At 33.5% G+C, this 13,328-nt stretch overlaps 1 protein-coding gene across 12 annotated transcripts in view; it reads right to left on the minus strand.

The window, feature by feature from the left end:
- Pten (phosphatase and tensin-like protein) overlaps positions 1–13,328 on the minus strand; it is a 141,604-nt gene that overhangs the window by 74,362 nt on the left and 53,914 nt on the right. Inside the window, exon 1 of one of the 12 annotated variants that reach the window (XM_067765410.1) lies at positions 12,204–12,239. The exons of the other annotated variants lie outside the window; for them this stretch is intronic. The gene's annotated coding sequence lies outside the window, so the exon portion shown is untranslated. Of the gene's footprint in view, positions 1–12,203; positions 12,240–13,328 lie in introns of those variants that run through there. 12 annotated transcript variants of the gene reach the window in all.

Here is a 13,328-nt window from a genome sequence, read left to right on the forward strand (position 1 = left end):
TGTCCACGTTTGTCCAGGAAAAATTTTTTTTTGTCCACCTTTTGTTAAAAAGTTATAACAAAAACATTTTTTTTTCGAAAAAACACAAAAAAATTTTTGTTTCGCTTTATTGTGCTAAATCGTATGCCCGTCGTTTGCCCATCGTTTGCCAATCGTTTGTCCATGTTTGTCCAGGAAACATTTTCGTTTGTCCACCTTTTGTTAAAGTTATTTCAAAAAAACAAAAATCGTGTGTGAAGTTGGCACCTCCATTTACGAGTAATTAAAAAACCAAATGCCATTCGTTTGTCCACGTTTGTCCAGGAAAAATTTTCGTTTGTCCACCTTCTGTTAAAAAGTTATAACAAAAACATTTTTTGTTTGAAAAAACCCAAACAAATTTTTGTTTCGCTTTATTGTGCTAAATCGTATGTCCGTCGTTTGCCCATCGTTTGTCCCTGTTTGTCCAGGAGAAATTTTCGTTTGTCCACCTTTTGTTAAAAATTTATTTCAAAAATACAAAAATCATGTGTGAAGTTGGCACCTCCATTTACGAGCAATTAAAAAAACCAAATGCTATTCGTTTGTCCATCGTTTGTCCACGATTGTCCAGGAAAAATTTTCGTTTGTCCACCTCGTGTTAAAAAGTTATAACAAAAATATTTTTTTTTTTTCGAAAAACCCCAAAAGTTTTTTTCGCTTTTTGTGTCCGTCGTTTGCCCATCGTTTGTCAATATATGTATTTGTCTACGAAAGATTTCCTATTGTCCACCTTTTGTTAAAAAATTATAACAAAATCATGTTTTTCGAAAAAAACTAAACAATTGCTGCTCATGAAATTATGTGTAAATTTATTTGCGGCATTTAGTCTTTTTTTATGTGGAAATATATGACAAACATTTGCTAACATAACGTGTTATAAAATTCGGCTCGCTCTTCTAACTCTCGAAGATCATTTTTCCCGGAAACTTCAAATTGCGTCGTGCTGGTTTTTTGTACTAACTCTGCATGTGTTAAAACAAGTAAGGAAGGCTAAGTTCGGACGGACCTGAACATTATATGCCAGCTGTGATCTACATGTTACACAGGATTTATTAATTTGCCACCTATGGCGTTAGAAGTATTATGGAAAAAATTGAAAATGCGTACGATTTTTGTTTTTCTTAGAACAAGTTTTGCTTATTAACCTATTGTTTACAATCTGTAATAATAATAAAAAATATAAAAAATGTGGCTTATATAAGGCAATTTTCCATCCTTAGTCTACTATTGTCCCCCTTTTTGATTTATTATTATACATACATACTACTTTTGTATTTTAATTTTTTTTATTATTTAAATGAAAAATTTAAAAAAAAATTGGCGCCTTTATATGCGAGTAATTAAAAGGACCAAATGTCATTCGTTTGTCCATCGTTTGTCCAGGAAAAATTTTCGTTTGTCCACCTTTTGTTAAAGTTATTTCAAAAAAACAAAAATCGTGTGTGAAGTTTGCACCTCCATTTACAAGTAATTAAAAAAACCAAATGCCATTCGTTTGTCCATCGTTTGTCCACGATTGTCCAGGAAAAATTTTCGTTTGTCCACCTTTTGTTAAAAAGTTATTTCAAAAAAACAAAAATCGTGTGTGAAGTTGGCACCTCCATTTACAAGTAATTAAAAAAACCAAATGCCATTCGTTTGTCCATCGTTTGTCCACGATTGTCCAGGAAAAATTTTTGTTTGTCCACCTTTTGTTAAAAAGTTATTTCAAAAAAACAAAAATCGTGTGTGAAGTTGGCACCTCCATTTGCGAGTATTTAAAAAAACTAAATGCCATTCGTTTGTCCATCGTTCGTCCACGTTTGTCCAGGAAAAATTTTCGTTTGTCCACCTTTTGTTAAAAAGTTATTTCAAAAAAAAAAAAAATCCCGTGTAAAGTTGGCACCTCCATTTGCGAGTAATTAAAAAAAACCAAATGCCATTCGTTTGTCCAGGAAAAATTTTTTTTTGTCCACCTTTTGTTAAAAAGTTATTACAAAAACATTTTTTTTCGAAAAAACCCAAACAAATTTTTGTTTCGCTTTATTATGCCAAATCGTATGTCCGTCGTTTGCCCATCGTTTGTCCAAGAGAAATTTTCGTTTGTCCACCTTTTGTTAAAAAGTTATTTCAAAAAAACAAAATTCGTGTGTGAAGTTGGCACCTCCATTTACGAGTAATTGAAAAAACCAAATGCCATTCGTTTGTCCATCGTTTGTCCACGTTTGTCCAGGAAAAATTTTCGTTTGTCCACCTTTTGTTAAAAAGTTATGACAAAAACATTTTTTTTCGAAAAAACCCAAAAAAATTTTTGTTTCGCTTTATTGTGCTAAATCGTATGTCCGTCGTTTGCCCATCGTTTGTTAAAAAGTTATAACAAAAATATTTTTTTTTTTTTTTCGAAAAAGCCTCTAAATTTTTTTATGGCATTTAGTTATTATATAATTGGCGATTAAATATGTATGTATATGCTTATATCTGTTTGAAGGAGGAAAAAAGAAATACGCTCTCTGTACAGCGTAGGTAAATGCAAAACTCTAATTCCACGAATCTTCAAATTACTTGCGCGCAGGATTTCTGATCTATTGAGAGCTCACCAGATACAATCCGTCACGACGTACGCCATTTTCCACTGACAGCACGTACGTGGTGGAAAGTGAGACACAAAACGACTGACGGAAATACTTTTATTTAATAATAAAATTGTAGATTATATTATCAAAATAATAATATTTAGTCAACCAATAGCATTCCTTAGTTTTGAACACCAATTTTCACACACGCGTACTAAAAATGGCAAAAGATTTATGTGCAACATATATGACGTGATTGATGTATGTCAAAAGTAGGAAATTGGCAAAGTTTAAGGATGCAACGACTGATACGTTGCCTATCTGGCGTTTACCATTAAACTAAACGCAGCCAACTCTGCTGCAAAAGTTGAGTATCGGTCGGACGCTACTTCTAACTTCCCTAGAATAAGTACATATTTATATGTATATACATAGGTATATACCTGCACACTTGCTACAAATTTAAGCATAGTTGTGTAATTTAATTATTATATTAACGTGAAATAGAAAAGCATACATCTGCTACAATAACGGATTATAAAATACTCCTTACTCTTGTAACCTTTAAAGATCAGTGCAAAATTTTGATTCCGCGAAACTTCAAATGGCATGCGCTCAGGATTCATTTACTTTAATACTATTTATATATTTATAACAGGAATTTTATTATATAACTAAGATTTAAAACGAATTTGCCGATTTTGACTTTTTCGCCTTAGGCATCGAATCCGATGTTTTATTGTGTCATTTTGTGTCAACTGAACAGTTTGTGCTGTCCGGTTTCTTCAGTCCTAAGTGAAAAATAATTGGTGAAAGAGTATACTATTCATTTCTAAAAAGCCACAAAGGTGAACCTTGTGTTGTATTATTAAACATAAAAAATTATTTCGCCCTCCTAGTTAGTTATAATCGTGAGTGAATAAGTGTTTAAATCAGTAAGTATTTTATAATTAATGCTACAAAGTTAACATGGGCATGGTGCAGTAAACTTTTATTTCCAGTATCGTTATTGATTTCAACAAAACGTTGTTTTTTTATATATATTTTGTTATCTGTATTCACATATTAAAATTTAATCATATTTTAAAATCCACTTCACTTTGCCCTTGTCTTATTGAAATTCAATAAAATTCGAAGTTCTATTGAAAATTTTGCATTTTCAAATTCTTACAAAAATAAATTAAACAACAGGTATGGTGCATGTACATTAGGGTGTTTTATTTTCTGTTGAATTTTTAATTTTCTTTGTCCTGTAAAAAATCTAATTCCTTTCAAAATAAATATCGTCGACCATACAAGGAAGGCTGCCAAAAAAAAAAAAACTGTTCAGTAGAACGAAAAACAGTCACTCAACATACTAGTTGCAACCTTTTTCAACTTTGAGACAATGCAAATTTTTCTGCTTTTTTTTTTTAAGTTTATGGGTACACACTATAGTTTCAAAGCCCAAAAAAATAAAAGATTTACGTTGTACTACAAAGGGACCGGCACCTCTTTGTAAGGGAGTATGTATATACTATTTATTTTAAGCAACATGAAATCGCAAATATTGCAAAAATTTAAAAACAAAAAAATTTTTAAAATCTGTTTACAATTTTTTGATGCAATATTAGAGCGTTGGATTTTTCTTATTGTTGCTCCAGATAAAGTCCATGCACATCCCTATAAAAATGTACAGCCCACAGCCCCACATTTTTCCAAAGGCGTACATGGGCGCTATTTGGAGCAAAAATAAAAAGATCTAACAGGGTAGCGTTGCATAAAAAATGTTTTTTTTTTTGTTTTTAAATATTTTACAATACGAGTTGATTTCAATTTTTTTGTGTGTTACTTAAAATAAAGAGTGGCGCAACGTCAAAATATATATTTTTTGGGCTTTGAAACTGTAGCGCGGTAGTTCCAATAAGCTTCAAAAGCGAAAAAACGCAAAAAAAAATTGCATTGCCCCACAAAGTGAGACATATATTTTTTCAGGGGAATAATTGGGCTTTTTTTTTGAGCAACTATTTACAAATTTAAAAATTTTTTTTTTTTTGACAAGTACGGAAAAGGTACTTTATAAAAATCATCTAATTTTTTTTACTTTGAAATTTGTTGGCCTTAATATTTATTGAAAAAAAAATATAGTAGAAAATAGCAAGGAAAAATAGCCAATTTTCGACACCCTGTAGCATCGCAATCCGTTCGTATGTCGGTCACTCCTGTTGCACAGGTGATGTAACCTGCAATTACATTTTCACCAAGTTTGGTTGTTTCTTGAGATATCAAGTTTTTCGTTTTGAAACAGTTAAGTGTTGTTGCATGATATCGGCTGCGATAACATTATAAATTTTGGGTATTAGCACAAAATTAAATGTTCATATTTACAGTCTCCACAGAGAGATCTTAGCTTTGATCCCTGTGCGACAGCCCCCAAGTGTTTCCAATGTAAACAAAATTCTTTTAAGTGATGTTTTGACTTTGGTATTACCTATTGAAGGGGTGAAACTGAAAAACATTGCAAGTTTTTGTCATAAGGACCACCTTAATGTAGAAAATGGCACATGCCAGTTTTGGTCGCGGTAGAAGACTGTTGGGGTTTTGCAGAGGGGTCAAACTTTAGATTTTATATGGAGAAATTAAATTCGAAAAACTCATGGACCGTATGTAGGACGTTACAGACTTCTTGTAACTGGTTTAGTAATGAATAATAATATTCATTGCTCTTCATAACAGTAGCTACTACCCAGATAAAAAACGATTAGTGTAGGATAAATCAGGAATGATTGCAACGGAATATGACCAATTGTACCTGTTTATGCCGGAACGGGTAGTGTCGGACGGGCCCTCCTTATATCCCGACGGTTACTGTTGGATAGATCTTTTTTCGTTCTCTTTGTACCCCTATGGGTACTGTTTGGTATCCTCTTTGTACTTCTGTGGATTCTGTTCGACTTATTCTCTTCGTACCCTTACGGGCACTGTCAGGTATCTTTTGTTCAACAGTATTCGTCGGAGAAGTGCTCTTTCACAAACTGACTAATCCCAACTGAACTCCAAAGGGACTAGAGAGGATCAATTATGCACCAATATAGACAAGAGAGTTTAATCGCAGACCACTCTATTTAGGGTTTAATCATAAGATTTTTTTCAGGGTGGCTACTAGCTGCTTAAACAGTGCTGTTAAAGCATGGAATTAAGACCGATCCTTCGTAGTAAAGATGAGGCAATATGTCAAATAGAATTAAGATAATTGAATTTTCATGTAGGACATGGAAACTAAAAATGCAACTGAAAATAAAACATCCTAACATACGACTTTTTTTCTGTGCACAATTTTTAACCAATAATTTCGTAAAGCTCAGGGGATATGAATAAATCTTATTATTGAAAACATGATTACAAAAGCACTTACGCACCGATCATGTGTAAATATATGTTTAAAAACTTACGAAGTCTCGGAAAGACATCTCATTATAATGGCCAATGTGAATCTTAAACAAGAATCGTTTTGGCGTGCTCCTGTAAGGAGAAACATTTTTTAAAACCTTTAAAAAAAAAAGTTTCTGATTGAAGATTTAAGCACATTAAGTTACGTTTGTGTTATTCAAACGTTTATCATTATATTTCCTTGATTGTTTAATATAGAGCAAGTTCTCAAGTTGATGTACATGGAACGAAGTTCCACCATCCCTTGTCAAATTTGATTTGAAGACAAACCAATTTCGGCTTAGTGTAATTTTTCGTTCTGTCAAAGCATTTCCGCTTTGCTAAAGCTTTGCCTCGTGTAACCCGTCCCACTCAGCATTTAGATGATTAAATTTTCAATTTCCCTACATATAAATACAATTTGATTACTCTTTCTGACTAAATAATGAGTTATCATACAATTGAACAAAAGAAATAATCAAATATGAATACTTTTGATGATCAAAAACTGAAAAGCATTTTTCGATCACTTTTTGGAATCATTTTTGAAGTCGTTTGATGATTAAATTTTAATATTTCATAAAAACCAACAAAAAAATAATCAAATATGCTTACCTTTGATGATTAAAAACTGAATATAGTTTCTCAATCACATTTTGGAATCATATTTGAATCAAAGGTGTTTACTTTAGTTGATCAAAAATTTATAATCATTTTTAATTCAGCTTTCTGAATCTTTTCTGACTATATTTGTTGACTGAATAATGAATTCTATACTTGTTAAAATTTTACTTTTTATTGAAAATCTTATTTTTTTCACATACACGCATTTTTTCAATCATGAAGTTCAGAAAAAATATGTATATAAAATTTGTATTATTAAGACATTCTTCAAGACAATGCAATGCAAATGCTGCTCGTGCCCGAAGATTCCCCAACCATTTCTCCACCTTCAACTTCCCAGAAAATACATAATAGTTGGACAATACAAAAGTTGTGAGCTATTTGACCAGGTAAGTGAAACTCTCTTGACATATGTACCTGGCTATGTCTTCAAAATCCCGTTCCATATCGTATTTTAAGATGTTGACGATCATAGCTCATAGATGCTGGATGTTGTAGTCGCAGTTGTATATAGGTCAAGTTTGTTTGCGAGTGACCTGTGGTTCAAATAGCTCACTTCCGTATGCTTTCTTCCCCTGATGAAATAAAAGTATTATGTAGTATCTTATTTTGAATGAGATATGAAGAATAAATGCATCATAATCGCATTCAAAAATTATTCAAAAATCTCAACCAAAACGATTGAAATATGTTCACGAATATGATCAGAAAATGACTGTGAAAAGCAGTCAAATATTACTCTAAAACAATTAAAGCTCAATTTTACAATGATATCAAATATGAATAAAAAGCGTTTCGAAATATGAATCATAAATGTGTATTCAACAATAATCACATTTATGGTACATTTTTCTCCCGACGATACATTAATTTTCGAACAGAAAATGCTTTTAAATTTGAACGTTTTTAATCATCTTGGGGTATGATATTTAAATATTTTTTGATCAATATTTTCAAAAAATGCTGGCTGGGGTAAATAAGGTAAATTTTTATTGTTTTATAATTATTTAAGCAATTAAACATTAATTGTCTCACGTGTATTTTTTCAGAACTTCAAGTGGGTTGTGATTTAAAAATTATTATCACATGCGTTGAGTAAAAACTATGAAGATTATTGTTTACAAAAATTCACGCCTTTATACTTTCAATTTCGATTTCGAAAGCCTGAACTTTGAATTTGAGGAATTTGGATCCGTTTCATTACGTATAAGTTGGTTTTCTGTATGTTAAGGAATTAGTTATAATGTCCTAATAAAGCTAAAATTGTGGCTTTTTTATGTAAGGTGTAAAATCCTTGGTTAAGAACTTTTTTCTAAGATCATTTACATTTTTACAATAAGTCGCGCGTACACTTTTATGTTTTTGAAAGGTGAGGGTTTTTAGCTTTAATCAAGTTAATTTTTAATTTTCTTTTGAAAAATATTGTTTTTTTTTTCTTATCCCAACAAATTGGCTTTGAATTTTTAAACATGCCTCGATCACCATATATCGATCCAAATTTATTGCTTGATGCATTGAAACTACATAAAATTTTTGATGAGAATAATTGCTTGAAGTCTCGTTCAGATATTGTATGGGAAAGTGTTTGTTCCTGCTTTGAGAAACCACTGCCACCTGAAACACTTAACGCGTATGTAAGATGCAATCGTTGGAATTTACTAATTGAACTGAAGAAGTTTTTTAATAGTCCAACTATTGAAGATTCTAACGAAATAACTACCCTTATATCAAATAACACAGAGTATTTTCCTTGTGAAATTCTTAAAAACGAGCATTCTAAATACCCTCCCCTATTCATTAACCTAGTCCTTTCGAAAGACGACTGGGAAAAGATTTCTCCAGTACCTAGGATCTACGGCGTTGGGACGAAGGGTGAAAAGTTGTACAGGGTTTTGAAAAACGGCTGGGCAGATTTGGTGGCAAAAGTATTTTCCCTCAAAACAAAAATTCCTTGCGCCTATATTTTCAAATACGGGAAAGTCTGCGACTCACCAGAAGCTGAAGTTTATCTCAAGATACGCGGAAGGTGCAAAGAATGCGCAGCGACTTTTGAGGCTCAATCCATCGCGAAGCCAGCTTCTGGCGATGGTATTACTATTTCGATTCAAACATTTGACACTCGAGGAGTACCACACAGTGCAAAGCGCCCAGTCCGAGGTGTTGAACGTCAAATTGTAGGTCAGGAGTTGATAGCTAAAAAGCCTAGACAGTGGCGTAATGAAGTATTAAATGAAATTTCCTTTGGTGATCCTGAACCACCGTTTTGGCCTCACAGCCCCGCTACGCGTAAAATTAAAGAAGCAGCGCTCAATCGCCAATTAGCTATCGACCCCAAGCTCGATGCGATAAATTCGTTGTCTAGAATGAAAAGTGAAGGAAAATATTCAGGTTATATAAGAGAAATTGGTCTAGAGAAGATGTACTGCATGTATTGGTCTACGATGCAAATTTTTTTGTATAAAGATCTGATAAAAAAATTTCGTAAAATCGAAATTGATGCCACGGGTGGTCTCGTCAAGTCCTACATTTCCAAGGGCGGCGTGAAAAGATACACTTTACTCTACCAAATCGTTATTCCAACAGATAATGGAGTATTACCCTTGTTTTCGATGGTGTCGCAAAAACACGACGCAAATTTTATTTGCTATTGGCTTCGGGAAATTTTAAGAGATGGCGCTTGTTGCCCTCCGGAAATTGTATGCGACTATTCAATGGCATTTTTGAACGCTGCCTGCTTGGCATTTAATGAAAAGAGTTTACAGAAGTATATTTCTGATTGCTATCGTTCTTTGTCTAACGGTGAGTCACACAATTCGATGTGTTATATCAGAATTTATATTGCACATCTAATAAAAATTTTGTGCAGAAAAAAAGTATTTGACGGGCGACATTTCAAAATTAAAGATTTTTATGTACGGTGCCTGGGGATTATGTCCGTCTGCGAAAATATAAATGACTTTGAAAATCTTTTTCTAAATATACTTATCGTTGCTGAAAGTGAATACGAGAGCGCAAATTCCACGTGCTTCCAGAGTAGAATTTTTTTATTCGAGAGAATAAAAACCTTTACCTATGCCGATAAAAACCTAAGTGAAGCTAAAAACGAAGATGAGCCCGCATACGAACACTTAAATATTGAAAATGACGCAGTTGCCCTTTTCATTGGAAACATTCAAAATAAAGCCCAAAAACAATTGATTTAAGGGTGGAATCAGAATCTCTTAATGCTTTCCACTGTCCAAGAGTCGTACAAGAATTCATGAAATTGGGCAGACATTTTCTTTTGTGGTCAAATGTCATGATTCAGTATTTTCCGCACGCGTCAAATATAGCTACATCGGCTCACAAACGAATGGCATTTGGTTTTTTTAATTACTCGTAAATGGAGGTGCCAACTTCACACACGATTCTTGTTTTTTTGATATTACTTTTTAACAAAAGGTGGACAAACGAAAATTTCTCCTGCACAAACATGGACAAACGAATGGCACTTGGTTTTTTTAATTGCTCGTAAATGGAAGTGCCAACTTCACACATGATTTTTGTTTTTTTGAAATAAATTTTTAACCAAAGGTGGACAAACGAAAATTTTTCCTGGACAAACAGGGACAAACGATGGGCAAACGACGGACATACGATTTAGCACAATAAAGCGAAACAAAAATTTTTTTTGGGTTTTTTCAAACAAAAAATGTTTTTGTTATAACTTTTTAACAAAAGGTGGACAAACAAAAATTTTTCCTGGACAATCGTGGACAAACGATGGACAAACGAATGGCATTTGGTTTTTTTAATTACTTGCAAATGGAGGTGCCAACTTCACACACGATTTTTGTTTTTTTGAAATAACTTTTTAACAAAAGGTGGACAAACGAAAATGTTTCCTGGACAAACATGGACAAACGATGGGCAAACGACGGACATACGATTTAGCACAATAAAGCGAAACAAAAAATTTTTTGGGTTTTTTCGAAAAAAAATGTTTTTGTTATAACTTTTTAACAAAAGGTGGACAAACGAAAATTTTTCCTGGACAAACGATGGACAAACGAATGGCATTTGGTTTTTTTAATTACTCGCAAATGGAGGTGCCAACTTCACACGGGATTTTTTTTTTTTTGAAATAACTTTTTAACAAAAGGTGGACAAACGAAAATTTTTCCTGGACAAACGTGGACAAACGAATGGCATTTAGTTTTTTTAAATACTCGCAAATGGAGGTGCCAACTTCACACACGATTTTTTTTTTTGAAATAACTTTTTAACAAAAGGTGGACAAACGAAAATTTTTCCTGGACAAACATGGACAAACGGTGGACAAACGAATGAGATACGGTTTTTTTAATTATTCGACCAAGTAGGTGCCAACTTCACAGAGCTGAAAAAAACTGGTTTACTTCAAACTGTAAATCGAATATTTCAAACTAACTTTTATATATTTCACTTTATTCAAAATTTTCTTTTCATTTTAAATCATCTGTTTAGAAGTTGCACTGTGAACGAATGAGTCCAGGGTTAGAGCACCCTAATGCTAGCAAACTCATTCGTTCATAACATTACAACAACATATTAAAGCCTAAAGAAGAATGTGGCAAGAATAATTACTAATCTTACCAAATTCTTCTTTTGATGTTGTTTTTATTTTTATTCTTCTTTTTTAAAGGGGGATGATGTAGTGCCATAGTAATTCACTGCATTAAATTGTAGCTGGCAACTCCTTTCTTTGGAAAAGTGCAAGATGCAAATTGTTGGAGTCGAGCAACACGGATAATTTCTGATTGGTTGAAACTGCCGTTGCTCTACGCCATCATGAATTTCGTTGCTAAGCAACGTAAGGAAAAATGTGCCTAGCTACAGAGTTGCGTTGGCGGCAGTTTTTAGTTTTGAAGCACCTGATTATCACTTGGGCAGTTGTAAAATTAAAAAAATACACTGTACAAGAAAGTAAAATAGGAAGTTGTAAATAAAGTTTATAGAAAAGAGAGTGAGAACTAGAAAAGAAAGTTTTCTGAACACAGTTTAACATAAGAATAAAAGTTGTAACGAACTAAAAGTGTAAAAAGAACAGAAGGTTTAAATAAAGAAAATAATATACTTTAAAAATTAACCAAATCTGCATTATTTAAAGGAAGAAAATATTTTAGAAAAGAAAGTTTAAAGTAAGTGCGTGTGTGGTGTGCGAGCGCATTTCGTTTTTCCCTGGATCCAGAATGGATCCTCGATACTAGCGGCGTTCGCGTTTTGTGGTAGTTTAAAAAACAGTACTGGTTGCTAACTTATTTTTCAAAACAGTTAAGCTCATATTCAAGTCTTCTGTATATAAAAGATGATTACAGTAATTGCATCATGAGCTGAAAAGTAGAATTTGATCCTGTTCAGGAACTGGTCGAGCTTCTCTTCCAACTTGCGCCATGCTCCTTTTCTATTTTTCCTACAAAGTGGTGAGACGGGTTCAACATGTTTCATGCCGACTCTGAACGGCATCTGTAAACAGATGAATTCTCACTAAGAACGTTTTCATGGCAGAAATACACTTAATGGGGCTGAACAAGCGGACTGAAACAAACGAAAACAATGTACATAGTTTAAGCCACTTACCTTTATCGGGCGTATTTTCGGCCCTTTATATTAATGCCTATGGGAGGTCAGACGAGCATGACAGAACTATAGGACATCTCTTCGATGACATTACGATACTGAATTTCAGATATCTAAAAATATTGGGCGTATCAAGGCTGCATGCATCGCTGACGGATGCTGATATTTCTAACTACATCTGCTCCTTTAAAATCTCAGTTCCTGATTCATTTTTTGATAGAGCACTCGATGCTTCTTTCTGGCCCAAACATTCTGTGGTACATTTGTACAATAGAAACTCGAACCGTACTCTAAAAAATTCAAAAAACTTGTCAGGAAACACTCCAGAGGTTGTACAAAACTTAATAATGTTTCATCAAACAAAAACTTTACACTTAATATTTATTATCAGAACGTTAGGGTGTTGTACACTAAACTAACGGAAATTTTTCTTCTGAGTCTTGACATTTGTTATGATGTATTGGTATTTATCGAAACTTGGTTGAAACCAACAGTGGAAACCAACAGTGTTTAATGCCAAAGTTTTATCAGACTAGTTTGAGGTTTTCAAAAAAGATCGACTAGCCAGAGTTGGTGGAGGTGTGTTAATAGCCGTTCACACTAGGTTTTCTGCGGAGGAGGTGCATTTTGCAGACTCCGAGGATGCTGAGTTTCTTTGCGTGAGGGTAAAATTGTCCTCAACTTGCAAATAGTTTATTGCAAGTTATATCCCCCCCCCCCCCCCCCCCCCACATTCTGACATTTCTTTATATTTAAAGCTTTCTTCAATCGTGAAATCTGTGTTCAGTACTGCCAGGGCCTGCGATTCTGTCATTGTACTTATAGAAGTAATACTAGTCCCTACTTCTTCTCGCGTTATCTTCTATGATTTCCTGAACGACTTTTCTGATGCTGGACTTTTTCAAGTGAACAACATTCAGAAGAAATTTGGTAAATGCTTGGATTTAATTTTTGCAGACGATTCATCAAATTGTTTTGTAAATCGATGCGATCCCATTGCCCTGCCTGAGGATGTACATCATCCAGCTTTTGTGATTTTTATGGAATCTCAATATCTATCTGAGCTTGCCTCCAACGTAGTGCGAAAGACCCCTCACCAATTTCTGTTTAGAAAAGCTAACTGGC

The sequence above is a fragment of the Eurosta solidaginis genome, chromosome 2 (genome assembly GCF_040869045.1).
Source record: "Eurosta solidaginis isolate ZX-2024a chromosome 2, ASM4086904v1, whole genome shotgun sequence".
NCBI classification, from domain to species: domain Eukaryota; kingdom Metazoa; phylum Arthropoda; class Insecta; order Diptera; family Tephritidae; genus Eurosta; species Eurosta solidaginis.